Below are 18,639 nucleotides of genomic sequence, written 5' to 3' on the forward strand. Positions count from 1 at the left end.
CCTCATAAGTCTTGAACGTGCTCGGTTGAATCTGACAACTGAATATTAGCACACGAATTCATCTATGCAGGGTGAAACGTTTCCTGAATTTTTTAATACATTCATAAAGAAGACATAGATGATGTACCATTTATGCAGAAATAACTTCGGCAGCTGAAAACGGATGGAAATTCAAACTATTACTAGCATAAAAATGCACAACCCTTCAAGGAGAAAGAATTCAGCTCCTTGCCTTTTGGAAAAAATGCAATCTAGGATGGAAAGTACTGTGGGATTAAAAATTCAATTGTTTCGCATTTTCCTGACTTGTGAAACTTTTTGGTTACAGGATAATTTTATAGCTGTGTTTACAAAAAGCTTAGATCAAGGAGCACTCTTTAAATAGTTCATAGTTTCTCTGTTGCCACGTTTTTAGCAATTTTATCTCAAATTTTTAATGCATAAAATTAAATAAAATTTCCTATTTTTCGTAATGTTAATGATTGCCAATAATTCTTTCGCGAAATTTCATATTGGGGAAAAGAATTTCGCTCTTTTTTGCCTTCACTGTAAGTATCATCCTTCATCATATCATCCTCAGGAGAAACTTACTTCCATCTCCAATAAGGATGTGCCCCATATTGGAAGAGGGTGAGCTCGTAAGACAATTTTTATTTAACTGGTTAGAAAAACATCACAAGATCGGAGATTAAATGTATTTCTATGTCCTGCAACTAGGTAAGTATCAGAAAAAACTTGAAGAAAAAGTAAAGAAAAAATTGACCTGGAAACGAATCTATCTGTGCTTTGGCAAAATAAAGATGACCACCCTCTCATTACTAAGTTAAGCTAACACACAGACCCGTACGCTTACATACCCATACGTTAAGGTAGCTTAGCCAAACTTCTCACGTTAAAGAAAGGTCCAATTACAAGAATTTCAAGCACTAGCAATCGTTTGCAGTTATTGCACTCTCCTAACTTAGCTTAGTAAGTGTTTATTTTTAGTTCAATAATAGTTTTTATTGCCATAGAATTCTAAATACTCTTGACGCCCTCTGCAGAAATGGTTGATCTAGTATGATCTAGCATATGTATGAAAATTGGAGTATACCCTAAGCTCTACCCAGAAATCGCCCTTAAAGCCTATATTAAATACAGGTATTTTTTCTTCCCGGTCTCTGTCTGAGTTAAACAGATGCCCTTGAAATTTAAATTTTAGAAGATATCAACATATGACAAGATTATTAAGGAGAATCGTATTTTAGCAACTTACCCAACAGAATTTACTTTTCTACAGTTGTGAGAATTCGGCGATAGTAGCAGCAAAGAAAATAAACAATAAAAAATTCCATGGACGAAGGGTAAAGGAGACCAATCCCCCTTTGATTGTAACCTTTGATAATATCAAGAAGGAAAGGAATATATCACATTCGAGGGAGAGTATTGTATTAAGCAGGGTAATAGAACTCTATAAATCAGGGCTGGAAGTAAAGAGGCATACCAACGGTGAATTACGTGAGATTGATGCGTGATTGAAAATTGCAATCAATCATAAAAGATTCGAATTATGAAGGGAAAGAGTACGGAATAGGTTGGCGGGATGCTAAAACTAACCCTGAATGCGAAAACCGATCATGGTGATGATTTTAAATCCTAATGCGGGTTTATGTTTAAATCTTTGAGATTTTTGCTAAAAATTGACTCGGTTATCCACCACGTGGTTCAGCCCAAATGCACTTTTTTGGCTTCTTCATCCGATATACCGTCATCCCTGCATCCGCCACAAAGGCACTACTCTGGGGGGCTGACGTCACCATTCCGATTCAACCCTTCCTGCTCCCCGACGTTCCTTGCCCTCTTCACCTCTAGCACCATTCCTCCCTCGCGAATCGTGACTTTCCCTTACCCGGCCACCGCGGTCACGGAATCGGATCCCACCCGCGGGAACGCCGAACTCTCCCCAACCCCCGCCCCTCCAACGAGCCTCCTCCACGGCCACGCTCCCCTCCCTACACCCTAGTCCCATTCTCTCCCTTCGGCTCACTCACCCAAACACCTATCCTCCCACGCAACATTTGCGATGTTGCCAGCTCTATCCCTCCTCGGGAGTCTACACCAAATTCTCTTGCGTGTGCATTCCCGCCTTCATTTCCCGCAACCTCTCGCCCCGACGAATACTTGCTACCCAGCCGTCCGAGACACCTGTCGCCCCCTCCTTCCTAGATGGCTGTTCCCGTCTCGGGCGAAGATGGGACTGGCCACTTATGGGAGTGGAAACGTTTGAGCTCCCACACTGGAGAATCAAACGACTGCGGAAACGTACGGAATGTTTTCGCTACACATGGTGGGGAAATGAAGGTGCACCATAAGGACTGCAACGTTGGATATTGGGGAGAGCGGAAAATTTCGCATAGTAATTTCGTTTCAACGCTGATATGTTTATTAGCATTCGTTTGGACTCGTCTCACTGCTGTTCGTATTGCATTTTGGCATTAATCAGTCTCACTCCAGTCCTCTCGTTATCTTCGGAATAAGCGACCATGTCCCATGGTTGGAAAGAGACTAAGATAGGCTTGGTTTTCAAATATCAAAAAGAAAATTTCACACTAGAGAGCAGCTGAAGAATTACGGCTCACCGTAATTTAATGCAAGGTCTTTCTGAAAAAAAAATTTGGAACCGTAACATCTAGATTTGAAATGTACAGCTACAATCTTTAGCTAACTATTCAAGTATACGATATACTTTGAATATATTATCCATGAGAACTTGAATAACTTTGAAAACTATTTTTGTTCACTACATGATTGCAGAACCAAAATAATCAATGCCAATATTTTATCTGAAAAGTAACATCTCAAAATATTTCATGAGTGAATCATTCGGGAAATATTTCCTTTTGAATTAATTTAGACACCTACTCTACTAATCCCAACTCAAGCTTCGCTGAGCAAATAATGCACTTCTAGGTTCAGTGTTGGGAGTGTGATACAATATTTTTCAAGCACTTTATTTAAGTGCGTGCAGCTTGGCTCATTGGAAATTAAGTTTTGGTGAACCACAGTACGTGACGCTAGAGATTAAATGAACTGAACGAGCAAACATTCGTCCACCATTAACCGCATTTTTACTGAACTTTCTACAATAATTCGCAGTTTCCATTCTGTAATGGACTCTCTATCTTAAGACTATTAAGTGTAAAACAATTATTCACCTAGTACGTTTTCTTAAATTTATGTGGAGTAGAGCAAAATAATCTTGGCACGTGTACGCTGTTTGGAGTAATTTTTCCACGATTTCAACTCGAGTGACTTGCTATTAGATATGTTTACATTTTTGCATGCGATATGTCATTTCCTGTTCCCTCAAGGTCCGTCTCTCCCATTACACCTATTCGGGTCGTTACTTTGATATTTAATTTTGTTGGATATGAACACATCGATTCCACGACGTTCTATTTCTAAGAATGACTCCTACGCTGTTTCAACATCTACTTTACCAATTATCCTGCCAACAATTTTTTAGTTTCGACTCCGAAATCGATTAGCTACTTCTTTCAATAAATTACTGTTAGAGTTTCAACTTTATTATAATTCATAATGCTGTTTTAGGTTTGGCCAAAATGTCCTTTTTATTCGCGTCTACGTTTAAATCGTTTCTCTATTATGTACTGTGTGAAGTTGTGCTGCTCGACGTTTACTCAGTGCGTGCGTTTGTGTGCATATATATATATATATATATATATATATATATATATATATATATATATATATATATATATATATATATATATATATATATATTCTGAAGACGACAGCCGTGCTGTCGAAACGTAAAATAACAAATTGTGAGTGTCCTTTCTTTGTGTCTCTATATTCTAAAAATCTACATCTGTGTTTTTATATATTTGTATATATATATATATATATATATATATATATATATATATATATATATATATATATATTTATATATATATATAAATAAATATATTCCATTGCATAAATGAGATTATTAAACGAGAGGAATATATAATACAGCCAGGAGGTATTTGCCTGTTTCGTAGATTTCGAAAAAGCGTTTGATAGAATAAATTGGGGAAATCTAATGAGTATATTGCAGAAAATAGGAATAGATTGGAGGGAAAGGAGGCTAATCCACAACCTGTACATGTCTCAGACTGCTCAGGCGCGGACGGGGAACGGGGAGTCCGGATAGGCAGTGTTAGGAAGAGGTGTAAGGCAGGGTTGCCCATTATTACCGTTGCTGTTCAACCTGTATGCAGAGGAAATGATTAAAGAGACATGGGAAGAACTGAAAGTAGGAATGAAAGTGGGCGGGGAATTCGTAAATCAGTTAGGTTTGCTGATGACCAAGCTTTAGTTTGTCAGTCAGCCAAGGGGTTGCAAACATTGCTGAGTAAATTGGAAATTCAGTGCGACAGGTATGGGATGAGAATCAATATTAATAAAACAAAGTTATGCGATTTTCTAGAAATAAAAAGGCTAAGCTAAACATTAAAATAGGAGGGCAAAAACTAGAGCAGGTAGAACAGTTTATGTGTCTCGGAAGTGTTTTGGACCAACACGGTCAAAGTAGTACGGACGTAAGGAGAAGAATTGCGCTAGGAAAAGAGGCTTTCACGAGGAGGAGGGAGTTGACTACAGGGACGTTGAGTAAGGATATTAATAAAAGACTCGTAAAAACTTTGATATAGAGCGTAGCTATGTACGGCGCGGAAACGTGGCCATTGAAGTAGGAGGATAGACGTAGACTGGAGGCTTTTGAAATGTGGGTGTGGAGAAGAATGGAGAAGGTGAAATGGACCGAGAAGAAAACAAATGAGGAAGTACTTGGTATGGTGGGCGAAGAGAGGGGTTTGTTGGGTGAAATCCTTTGGAGGCAGGAAAAATGGATAAAGGGGGTATTGGCCGGCAGTGGGATGTTGAAGACTGTAATTGAGGGGAGAATGTTGGGCAAACGAGGAAAGGGAAGGGACAGGATAGGGATGTTGGACGGGATGAAGGGAGGAAGAAAGTACTCAAATGAAGAGGGACCTGATATAGAGTAGGATGATGGATTTTGTGTTTTGTTGGGAGTAATAAAATGTTTGTTTGGTAGTTGTGTCCATCCAAAAAACTTACCTTAACCGGTAGATTACCTAATAATAATATATATGTATATAAAGAAATTATATATATATATATATATATATATATATATATATATATATATATATATATATAATATAAAAACACATGCACACTGGGGATGCTACAGAGGGTAATCAGATAGTGGGTTATACATTAATTAGGTGTTAATTCCTGAACCTAATTATTAACATTTTGAAACAAAAATTTACATCTCCAGTTATCTCACCAAAAATTTAAAATCCCTCTCATGACATAACGCCATAATGGCACTTTTCGAGTTCAACGACCTCTGCTATCTAAGCATCAGCCATTAAAATGGATTCAGAGAAAAATTATTGTGTCGTATGACATAACCAGTTTTTTTCTTAATAACATTCTTCAGGCTAATATTGTTAATTTGATGTTAGCATACATATGTATAATACGATTATAATTTTTATCACTCTGAAGAACCGGAATGAGAATATTTGTGCATTTCATTTTACCCTTTTTCCCTTAAACCATTCCTTCTGGGTCATTCTTCTCACAACTTATTTTCCTGTTTTCTACGCTTACCGTCATGTGATTTTTCCCCATTAGGTTTCTCAAGGAGTGAAAGAATGTCCGCTTCTTATATGCAAACAAGACGCATAAGAAATTACGTTCATACACTTGAAAGTTAACCAGGTATCTCAAGATGAAACATTTTATTTTCTTCTAATGAAAGGACCCTTGAGATCTCTTCCCCTCTGAATAGGAGTGCATCTCCCTAAGTTAAGACGCTTATCATCTTTGAATATCCAAATGGTTCTTTCTTTTTCTCGTCACACTCCTGTGCTATTCATTCGTATGTTTCCTTCGAGGCATTTATTTTTATGGTTAATCAGCCCGGTCGCTTTGATTGGCAGCTAAGATGTGCCTTTCCATCTGTAATGTAATTGATAGCTCGTAGAAATGAATTCGATACGCTAAATTAGCCAACCAGAATGAGGTTCGGTCGCTCGGGTAGCAGCGGTGACACTGAAGCTCATTTACATAAATCTCCATCGAAGTAAGATTATGCAGTAGGGATCTTTACTTAATGGCAACAGAACTTACCCTGAATTTCCTACATATATTTGTGGTTTACTAGAAGTCTAACCCCTGAAAGATAAAAAAGAATCAATTCATTTAGTTGAATTCAATAAATAATCGAAGTTAGATGATGTCCATTCTGTCATGTTTGAATTATTGTATCCGTCGTGCATCTGGCTTTAAACCGATATGGAATAGAAAGAAGGTCCCAGTGAATGTTTTATACGAGGGTCATCCGGAAAGTAGTACCCGTTCGTGAAATAAAAAGACAAAAGTAAATATTAACAAACATAAAAAATTTTATTTGAAAGAGGATACTTTAAACTACTTCTCAACATAATCTCCAAGCAAATTAAGGCATTTGTCATAACGTGTGACAAGTTTCTGTATTCCTGCTGCATAGTCCTTCGCCGCCAGCTCATTGAGATACAGGGTCACTCCTTCTTTAAGTTCTTCATCGCTGTCAAATCTTTTTCCTGCCAAAAAGTCTTTAAGCTTTGTAAAGAGATGAAAATCTGAAGGGGCCAAGTCCGGGCTATACGGTGGATGGTCGAAAGTTTCCCATTTGAATTGCTGCAAAAGTTCTTGTGTTATCCCAGCTGCATGAGGCCTGGCATTGTCATGAACGAGAATGACACCAGTAGACAATAGACTTCGCCGCCGATTTTGTATTGCCCGCCGTAATTTCTTTAATGTTTCACAATACGCATTGGCATTAATAGTGTCTCCACGGGCCATAAAATCAATAAGCAATACACCTCGTCGATCCCAGAAAATGGTTGCCATGAGTTTCCTGGTGGACAGAACTGTCTTGAATTTTTTTGGTTTGTTTGGTGAATGAGCATGATGCCACTCCATTGACTGTCGTTTACTCTCAGGTGATGCATAACAAACCCATGTTTCGTCACCAGTAATTATGCGAGTCAAGAAAGAGTCTCCTTCATCAGAATAACGTCCCAAAAACGTCAGTGCTGCAGCCATACGCTTGGTTTTGTGCTCATCTGTAAGCTTGCGAGGGACCCATCTTGCACAAATTTTTGCATAATGCAGATGGTGTTTAACAATTTCATGAACAATTGTTCGAGAAACATTGGGAAAATGCTCACAGATGTCATCAATTGTGACGCGCCGATCGTTCCTCACGAATTCGTCAACTGAGCTCACCAGTTGGTCTGTAATGACAGACGGTCTCTCCGAACGCTCATCGTCGTGTGTGTTCCCCCTCCCCATGTTGAAGTTGCGACACCACCGCCGAACAGACGACTCGTCCATTACATTGTCTCCATACACCTCCTTTAATTGGCGATGAATATCACATGGGCGAACGTTTCTTGCATTGAGGAATTTAATCACTGCCCTCACTTCACAACTGGCGGCGTTCTCAATTTTTTTAAACATTGTAAACAATCACAGAAACAACACAGGCAATGCTAGCGTCACGCAACTTGGCTCAGAGAAGGCAGACAAGCCACTGAAGCTATCTGACCTCGTCCAGCGGCTACTCGCGTCGTCAGCACTTCATGCGGCACGAACGGGTACTACTTTCCGGATGACCCTCGTATCTTAATTAAAAAGTTGCGTGTTACATAAAATCAAGAGAGTAAATGTAAAGTTTTCAGTCTCGCTACAGAGCTACTAGCATTGAATAATAATGAAGATATCGAAATGAATTTCAAACAAGAATGCTATTGATTTGAATGCTATTGCATTTGAATGCTAAAAATAAAATAAATACCGCCAAAAAAGCCAACTTCATTTTAGAATGCGGATAGTGAACGTAAAACGCTGCCTACGCAAATAAAGAGTTAATGTTTTTATGACATTCAAATAATTCCTTTCTCAAAGTGGTGTTAAATTCCAGTAAATCTTTGATTTGAGAATCTTATGTACTCCCAAAGTAAATGTTGGTCCTCATCAGTACATCAGATAGATGCAAGGAAAGATCTTATACCTAGAATGACATCCATTGTATAAGTTATTCGGCCAACCGTGGGAGGTGAACGATAGCTCCCGATATACTCGATACAAATTATCTCTCATCAAATTCCAATAATCATTAAATATGATCAAAATTTAACATTCTACATGCCATTCACAGGAAATTCAAGGCAAGCGTGGAATTATTCCCGGGCAAAAGTGGCGTTGTATATGTTAACCTCACCATGGCAAGATTATTTTTTGGAAGTAACATTTTGGCTCTGAATTTAAATTAAGCATTGTTTTGTTTTAAATTACGATAGTAATAATAGGGTGTCATTTGAAAAAAAACAAATCACGAACAAAAAAAATTACTCAATCGATAAATAGGTCGAAAGCAAGGTCGCAAGCGAATATATTTAAGGGTGTTTCATTGAGATATATAAATATAATAATAGTAATAATTTTCAAATGGAATATGTATATTTACAAATCATTAAGGTGATTGTCGTGGAGTAAACGATGCATTCATATTACTTTATAATCATTCCGTCAGAGTGAAAAGCACTCCCTGGGTTAATGCCCGACCAAAGGGCGAATTATAAAAGGGAACGTATAATGTATCGGAGTTTTTTATAGACACTCCGCATATTAAATTAGCACCTACTATTTTGAAAACAAACGACCTATGCTGTCGGTCACCATCTCTAATAACTACTACTATAACCGGCATTTAAAGTACTCAGGATAGGCATCAACGAGTCAGGAAAAACTTTTTTCCTTTGACGGAGACTATTTTCCCCGTCGTCTGCTGTCTTATCGTCCCTTCAATCGCATCAGTTACCAAACCAAATCTCTTTCCATTTCTCTCTTTCCTTTCATCCCTTTCACTACACACCATTCATTCACACAGATAACTTTCTTTTTCCTCCCACGAAGGAAAAAAAATAATGCTTCACTGTCTTTGTTTAGATTCACATCTTTGATCGTCTCTCTCACGCTCACCAAATAAGAGCCACGAGGCTGGAAGCCTTTAGCCATTCATAGCCTTACAATGGAATATTCACTTGAACGCTTCAAGTGTAGGGTGGTTCTTCACCTCACTCTCGTCAGGTCTCACCAATGTCAAGGCACAATCTGTAGCAGGGAGGGCCTCTTAAAGTATAAGGCTAAAGAAGAGGGAGATAGGGAAGAGCTATAAAAGATTTTGTTGACTTCGTCACACGGTTTGTGAATGACTAGCCCTGTGGAATTGATGGGAATGAAAATGGAAAATATACGAGTAGTAAGAGTATAAGAGAGCATATTTTGATTTAAATTTTGAAAACATAATGGTTTATATGTCGGAAGAGCCCTTTAAAATGCATTTGACTGCTTTTTAAATCATATTTCATCATGATTTAGGAAAATGATTCCTATTCAAATGTACAGAATTCTTAAGTATTTACCCTCATAATAGAGTTAGTTTCTGAAATGACATTCCATTTATAATGATCCCATTAATTTAGGTTGGTAATTTACTAAAATAATAAATCTAATTTTATATATTTTAAACATTTATTTCCCAAATAATTGAGAGTATGTTCTTTCAAAGGAAAAGAGGGTTATGTAGCTCATAATATCCAATTGTGTAAAAATTTGGATCAAGCTTCATTTTATAACATATCAAAGAATACTACATTAAGCATGGTAGGTGAAAAATGGAATTGGGGTGTTTTGGATAGTAAGTAAAATGCTCCATTAAATTTGTCTGAATGCCTGCAAACTTATATCAACGGCTTATGAAGACGACACAGCACTAATTTTTAATGCGCAGTCCAATGAGTAAAATGCCTCAATTTTAAAACTACGCTGGTATGAGTTATTCAGATGCTACAATGGCATTATTTCTTACATGGAAATAGAATACAAAGGTAATTACAGATTTGGAAAAGGTGTGGACTGAACACTACACACAGTGAATAGATAGTGAAAAGTTCAAGATTTTGCCAAATGGATAACTGACTATTCCACTTTTATCAAGTGGAAAAGGGCTACGATCAGGTATTCATTATAATCGAATCCCACCACATCACGCCTGAAGCTACTCAATTTTGCCAAATGTTCGAGAAAGTTATTTATATTTCCCATTGACAATATGACACCAATTTAATTTCCTGTAGCAACCTAGAGGGCCAACTATACAGCATGACATCCCTTAAAGAATTACATTAACCTAATCTATGGCCTAAACCTAAATTTAAGGAAGACATTATATTAAAAAAAATAAACATAAATTACTAATCAGACCGTTGAATTAAATCAGTTATTTGAGAAGGAGGAGATCTGAAAATGAGAATAAATCATGACACGCAATAAAAGCTATGAATTGACTTTTATATATACGCTCCCACTAGGTGAAGACTAATTTTTTTATCTCCGCTGCCCATCCATTATGAACTTAAGATAGCCTTAAATGAATTTCCAATAGAATAACCATGTGACGTTAGGATGCGGCTTATTTTCACTGAGTTGTGACTTTCGATATGTTAGCAGTTTCCTCAAAAGAATGCGTGAAAATTTCAGGCATTTTCAAGCAATGTTAAAATCCACCTCTATCTGTGTACTTAAAGGATTACTATACATATGCCTCTGAAGTATGAAATAATAGAACGGAAGCATACATGTATTGGGGTGAATTTATCTTGCATGCAGTGTGGAGGCTAATTCAATTGAAACAATAGAAGTTAACATGTTTTACGCTGTGATAAACACAGCTGCAATTGTCATGTTCACTTGAACTGGCAGGTTAAGTCCTCCACGATTCCCCCTGGAGTATTAGTAAAAAACAAAAATTCGGGGAAAAACATACTTAAAAATAAAATATATTTTTCCAAAATAAAAATTAAATATTAAATAGATATTTTAAGAATACGAATGGTATACATGACAACAAATTCGATTTTGTCAAAATCAGAAATAGAGCAATGGTAGCTAACGTGAAAAATATCGCGATTTTACTTAATAATTGAAATTCATGGAAATAAAATCGTATAGTACGTAACTCAACGTTCTTTTGCCTTCGCGGTGTTTTAAATTCCGTGCACTTACTATTCAGAGTAGATCGTACTGCAAATTCCTTTACTAATATGCATAAAAAATGTAAGCGGAAATAGACTACTTAATATTCAGACTATTAACTGGAATGGAATTTGCAATGGCGGACAGCACGCAGAAATAGGGAGCAGATCAATGAGATGAATCTTTAAGTAGGTGAGCGTATACACGAAAATCTCATCACACTATCTCCGTTAACCTCCACCAAATTGAACTATCCAGCCACCGTTTCAAGAGTTTCAAAATGCTGGAGGAGGGACGACCACATTTGATGAGTGAACGCCCTTTGCTCCGTCATGCGAAGCTGTCCTCCAATTTTAACAGCACTGTTTCACAGTACTTTTCAATTATGAATCAACAAAGCGGCGTACCATCTTGAGTTAATGGTTTAACTTGTCATGAGAAGCCATGGTACATTTTCCATTCTTTCTCTTCGGATGCAAAAATCATATTAATGAACAAATAGTAGTACTTTTACGCGAGATATTTATTTAATCCACGACCGGTGTTGATTTACTACATCATCTTCTGGTGACCTGAAAATGATGTAGTACGTCAAAACCGGTAGTGGATTAATAAAAAAAAGTATACAGGGGAAAAATTCTACTATTTGTGCATTATTATGTTCGCATTCTATCACATGACGCCTGAAACTACGCAATTCGTACGGAAATCATAATGACAATAAAAATATGGAGCAAAGTCAAGCTTTTTTAAAAAAAACTGAAGAACAGCCAAATGTCATTCTTCCACTGCCAGAGCAATGGTTTCCTTTCCTTTTATTTTTCACAAGATGTTTTTTTAGACTCGAAAACGTTTCTCATCGCAAGAAGAATATACAGTTTCGCATAAAGAAAAACCGATGTGAATGGACAAAATGTATTTTTGACTCACGAGCTTATTCACTGGTTCACTAGAAAGAAGTTTTTAAGCCTCTACGCTATTCCAATTCTACAAAATATTACAATCAGACAAATTCCTGAGGCACGAAATATACACCTCCAACTTGCAAAATTAAAGAAGATGCTTAATGTATAAAAATCCATTTAGAACAACCGAATAACACGTACTTCATATAGTGGAGAGGTCAATGCAATTCCTCCTTGGGTGTAAGAAGTAAATGTAAATCTCTTGCACAAAAATAACAACAAAATACGAAGATCTGAAGAATTAGGAGTTCGTAATCCAGCAAGAAAATTTGATGAGGTTGAAGAATATGTGATAACTTCATTCCTGCGTCTCAAAATGCTTCAAACTGAAGCATGAGCAATGACTTCATTTACTTATGTGAATCCAGTCACCCTTATTTGCATGCAAGTTGGATATAAGAAAGAAGTGAAATGCAAATTTGAGCAATTATGGGGAATGGGAGGTCATGCGAATAAACCGTCGTCTCTAGAATGGAATTTTGCGAGGTTGCGTGACGGTGATAGTGAATTCTCGGTAGTTTAATGAAAACAAATTGCGTGACTCGCGGTTGTTTTCAAAAATCCTTGCGGCTGATTGGGAATTGTTGTAATGATTTCATTTTCTGGATACTTAACGAGAATAGGGACTGCTCAAATTCATGGAGTACAAATAAATGATCGAAAGAATTCTATTATAACATATACACCGTAAGAAAAGAAGAAGCCACCGGCGAAAAAACGCTAGGAATCCCTTTAGCTTTTATCAGGATGAACTGCGGCCATTCACCCCATAAACGAGCCAACTCTCTTACGGCTTCATTCTCTATTCATAAATATACTTTCCGCTCCATTTGCAATGTCAAAGATAATGAGAATTTCTTATGATAATTTGCTGTCTTTCAGTTTGAGAACACAGGCCAGCTGAGATAGCATTCTCGTAGGTTGTGAGTCATAATACAGAGTGAAACGATAGAAAAGGTAAGGGGTGGGTTGGCCTTTTACTTGAGCAAAAGCATGCAATGGTGAATGGTGTAACTTGGTGGAACTCCCTCGTGATGCGTAGAAAAGGTAACACTCTGTCATTCCGCGAAACGTAACTTTTTTGCGACCGGTTCGGATACAGCGTATCATCTGGAGTCCATATGATGATGCGCTGTATCAAAACTGATCGCAATAAAGTTACATTTTGTGGAATGGCAGAGTGTTACCTTTTCTACGCGTCACTGACCAAAAGCATGCTGAATACGACAAAACAGCTGCAGAGATATATTGCTAATGCCGACAAAAGCAGCTGTATCAATCGCACTCACTCTGGGAGATCTCATCCTGCTAAAACATTGAGCGCCCTGCAACTTAATTTTGGATTCCACAAGTTGTCTAATAGCAATATGGTTCGTAAATGAACACTTATACTATATATTTCATTTTAGATATGGAATTTACGTTAAAAAGAAAAATTTCCTATTCCTCAAGTACGTACTTGCTCAGAGATATATTAACGGCCTTCTCTACTTATATTCTAACAATATATTTCATCCTATACCGATGGGATATGATGGATTAAGGGCTTTATGGAGAATGTTTGTTTGATATTTCTGTAAATCAGGTAAATATACATTAATAAGATACATACTTGGTAGTTTTGCGTGTTTTTTCAGCGAAGTAAGTACATATATTGAATGCTATAACTATCAATTCAAAATCAAACAATTGATCTTGTAACTGACACTACTATTTTTAGAAGTACGCTTCTATTGAGAATTTTGAATTATTCGAATGAAATAAATAAAATTCAATAAAACCATTTCACAGAATGGTAGTTAATTCTTCTAACTTTGTACTCCATTGAGCATAATCAATTTGGAGCACTCCTTCAATTAATCTAAATGGCAGTCTTAGCCTTGTCCAAAGAGCGAAAGGGGATATTAAACCTCAGCCAACTCCCTCCTCGTTCAAGGCTTCAAAACTGCGTGGTATTCTTCGTAAGTTTAATAGGATAATGGGAAAATCAAGGACTGGGAAAGAATTTGAAGCAATTTTCAGCGATTTTCTGTTTAAATCTGTTCGGGTGATTTCGTTTCACTCGAGACGCAAGCGGAAATACAACCATCATGAAACCGCTCGATAAGTAAAATACTGCGTTGAGTACCATCCGCAGAAATGAGTCGTGAGAGATTTCACAAACGTTTCTTCCATAAATGCCCAAAAAGAGTTTTTAAAAATTATCATCAAAATTTCAAGTGTTTCTAAGCATCCGAACTAGAGTTCATTTCACACATCCATTTGAGTGATGATTTTTCGCTAACATTTCCACTTAGTATTTAAATTCGTCTTTTACACATGATGAATATATTACGTTCGTCGTCATTCCATTTTTTTTTCTAATACAACTTGGTCATTTGTTAGATGCCAAGTTCACGATAAACGACACACTTCGGGTGGATATACATTTTACGCCTGTCACAAGAAGTGTTGGCAGGCTCCTTTTCATTTCGGACACTTCTCCACATTATTTTGGACATCATGTCAGCTGAGACAGTCCGCAGATCCGGAGTCCTTTCGTCTGCGAAAGGGAATGGATCGACCAAAGTTGCGGGTTACATCACTCCGCTTGTCCCAGTCAAGAGAGCTTTCAAGAAAGAAAAAAAAGGACAGAAGGAAGAGATACGGAGGTCGTGAATTCTTGTTTTTTTTCGGTATTTCCCTATCCCTCGAGAGGAGAGAGAGATCCGCCCTTATTCGAAGGTGAAGGAGGTATGCCACTCTTGTCAGTAATCCGCGACGATGCTGGGGAAGGCAAAAACAAGAGAGGGGAGCAAAAACGGAGGGAACCATTCCCAACCCTTCTCCCTCCCATCCCCCCCCACTCCCTCCTCCGCCTCCTCCCACCGCACCGATCGAGTCATAACGGGACCACGGGGGCCACCGCCAGAATGGGAAAAGGGAAGGGGTTTGAGGCGATGGCGGTGGTTGCTGAGGGAGAGGTGTGGAGGGCGGCGGAGGCGACCGTGGAGTGGTGGCGGTCGTCGAGGTGGCTTCCTGATGCCGGGGATCGAGCGCCCTTGCCACTCTCCCCTACCTTCTCCCCCACCTTTCCTCACCCCATTCTACATACACCTCGCTCCGCTCTTCACCCCTCCATCTCACACCCCCTTTCCGACGTGCCCTCCAAACCCCTCTTCCCTCCCTCCGTGGGAATGTTCGTCCGTGTGGCCGCGTGAGAACCCGAAGCTCGCACACACCCTTCCTGGAGGAGGAAATAATTCTTCTGACCAGGAGGGCCGAGGTGGTGGAGGCGGTAGGGTTAATGCGTGCAGCAGATTCACTTAATTTTTAACTGACGTCATTCCCCCCTGTCCCTGAACTTATTTTTTTGCTCGTCATGTAGATGGCTCGCCCCGGTCATTTTGCCTGATTGGCAATTAATATTTTTTCACTAAGGTCAGATATTTTCCGGGTAACATTAAACGCAAAACTGAAATGTATTTCTGATCCAAATAAAACAAATAAGTTCCGAATCGTTTTTAATCCAGTCTGTTGACTTCATGATCCTAATGCAGCCAGTTCTACCAAATTTTGGATGCGTCATTATTAATACAAATCGCATAAAATATTATCATGAACAGTAGCGAGGTTTTAGTTGTCACGAGAAAGTTTATTTTGGAGAGATAAAAAATTAGCTATGGCTATTAAATGCTGTTAATATAAGGCAAAAATATCCACCACCCAATGATCAAACAGCAGTAATGATCTGATGGTTGGTCTAATAAAAGAAGGTGGAGTTCATCACGTACTAAATCCTGCCGTGTGCGAAATTCACACATCGGAGTGGTGGATTCAGTTCCTTTGCCTGTGTCGCCTGCGGTTTCCCATGAAGATCTGGAACCCGAAAAATCATACAGGTTGGTGAAGCTGAAGGTGTCCTGATTCGCTCGGATTTGTACCTTGGCCCTATATGTAGTTAGACGGCGAACGCTCTCTCCACTAGGCAACGACGCCCCGCAATAGTTACAACGAATTACTACTTAATTCAGACTATCGTCATTTTTCATGTCACAGTTGATTGATCATTTATATACGTAACAATAAAAAAACTCGAATAAATAAAAAATAAGGACTCTTTAGGAAAAATAAAAAGATCAAAATACACCGAGCGAAATAGGAATAATTGAGTTGAACAATAATATTTATTCTATCGACTATTTCATATCTGGACGCGAGAAAAATTGCAATAATTCACTCAGATACATTCCTTTCCCATTTTGGTATTTTAAACACAGTCTCCAGTACATTTCATTTCATTAAATACTCGCTCATGTTTTACCTTGGCGTAGTATGAGAAAGACCCTTAAAATCTGGCTCAAAAAACGACAGGACACATGACATTCTCGAGAAAGCAGAGGAAGGCGAAGACCTCAGGTAAAAGCGGGTGAGGGCGGCAGACGCATCATAAATGTTGTCCCAGAAACAGTCGCCGAGTCATTCTCCATCGGAAATTACAGCGAGACGGAAAAAAAAGAGGCGCGTAGGACGAGAATGGCAGGAACGTCCTCGACGGAAAGAAGTCGCCGGGGGAGTCTTTGGGTGGGGGTAGGAGAGATGGCAAGGAGGGGTAAAATTGTGATACTGGTCGTAAAAGCCATCGCGAATGTAAAAGTGGAGCGCATCCCATTTTGGCCATCGGCTGTCTGCCGGTTCCCTCCACCTCCGGTCTACGCTATTTTGAAGCGGGGGAAACCGGGGGTTCCGCTGATCCAGTCGACGAAAAATGGACCAGGGCTTTATGCGCCAACCAAAAGGCATAAAGGCATGCCTAATGAAAACTGTTCAGGATGTTCTAAAACAATCTTTCGTTTATAAAACGAATACTAGAATGTGCTAAAGTTTATCTGGCTTATATGGTGAAAAGGATTCGGAAAGGTGCTCAGGACGTAACAAGGACATGTCACAAGGCGATGGCGAATAGTACGAAATTTCTCTTAATACACTAATTTATGCTTAAACAAGCAAAACAGACTCCCCACACATTTAGATCTTTCAAACTGGAAACAACGAAGAATAATATGTCCATGAAAAGTGACCAGGAGGGGTTGATTTACTTAAGTGATTCCTTGTCTGAGAGAGGTCACATAATTTTTCTATTACTCCAATAATCTAAATGTATAAATATATATTATTTTCACGCCATGAAAAGAATTGAGGCTGTAATGCGTTGACTAGAACAAATTTTCCACATTTTCTACGCACGGCTGACTAGAGACCTATCTCCACAGGAAATCCTTGATTTGAAACACTTTTCAATCATAATATGCCGCATAAACTGAATGATATTAGGTGAATCAAAACCCAGCGTACGCGGAAAAAGTATCAGAACGTGTGAAACTATGTGCCCAGGTTTACGAGTTTGCCGATGTTTAACGAATCTAACGTGAAAAAAAGGGTTAAACGAACGTCCTTGGCCAGCGTGGTATTTACCGATTATCGAGTAAGCTAACTTCTCTCAGGGGTTAATATCTAGAGGACAGAGCTAAATCCTAGCCACTGTTGGTCCGTGCCAGTACCTTAGGCAGTATTCTTCATTCCATTTTCTCGATATCTGCGCCAAAGTCAAGAAAGCTGGCTAACCACTCATAGGTACTGGAATAGGAAGAACGTTTTGCTGAAGGTTGTTGAATGAGACAGAAATGAACATATATTTACGAATTATTTTTCGTCTAATGGCGCGAATCATTTGAACCTTTCAATCGGACTGGTGTCTAGGGTTAGATAACTAAGAAGTGCGATATCAGGACTACCACCCACGCCAGTAATCCTCTGTATCGATTCTTTGCAATCATTATTTAAATCAGCCATCTTAGGTGCTTAAAGAAAGAATCCTTAGTATTTCTTGTCACCTAGATACCGACCCCAATTTTTAATACTTTTTGTAAAGAAAAGATCAGCTCTTTCGAAGATTTGGAACGGTAGAAGACACAAGACGAAGTGGACAGTCACCGTAACAAAAAACTTCTCTCAATTTCTAGGTTTGGTAAAAGCACCGCTATATTTTGAGCTCCTTACAGAAAAAGTGGCACCGGTGATCACCATCCCATTCAGATGGTGGCAATCTTGTGCCAAGAGAATGATTCTCTGTTTCGAGTAACCTGGTCGGGATCTCTGTTGGAACTGGCACAATGAGTTAACATTTTTCCGGCGAGGATGCTCGAAAACAAAATAAGGACGAAGGGTGATACATTCAAATGGGGAGATTCTATACAAGCATTAATATTTCGAGTCTTAAGTTTTATACGAATAATTTAATACGCAAATATAATAATGAAGCTTTAGGTGAATAATGTTGCTGATTAAAGAATTATTCTTATGATACAATATAAACGCCAATTCTCAAAAAACTAAATGGATATGAATAACAGCGGAAAGAATCTTTTGCAGAATCACCACCAAACTGTGCTCCTAATCATGGAGTTATTCTGCGATGTTAATAATCAGTTCTACTGCTTATAAGTAAGTGCTTTTCCTTTACGCACAATTA

This window comes from Hetaerina americana, unplaced genomic scaffold (genome assembly GCF_022747635.1).
Source record: "Hetaerina americana unplaced genomic scaffold, ioHetAmer1.1.p SCAF_26, whole genome shotgun sequence".
NCBI classification, from domain to species: domain Eukaryota; kingdom Metazoa; phylum Arthropoda; class Insecta; order Odonata; family Calopterygidae; genus Hetaerina; species Hetaerina americana.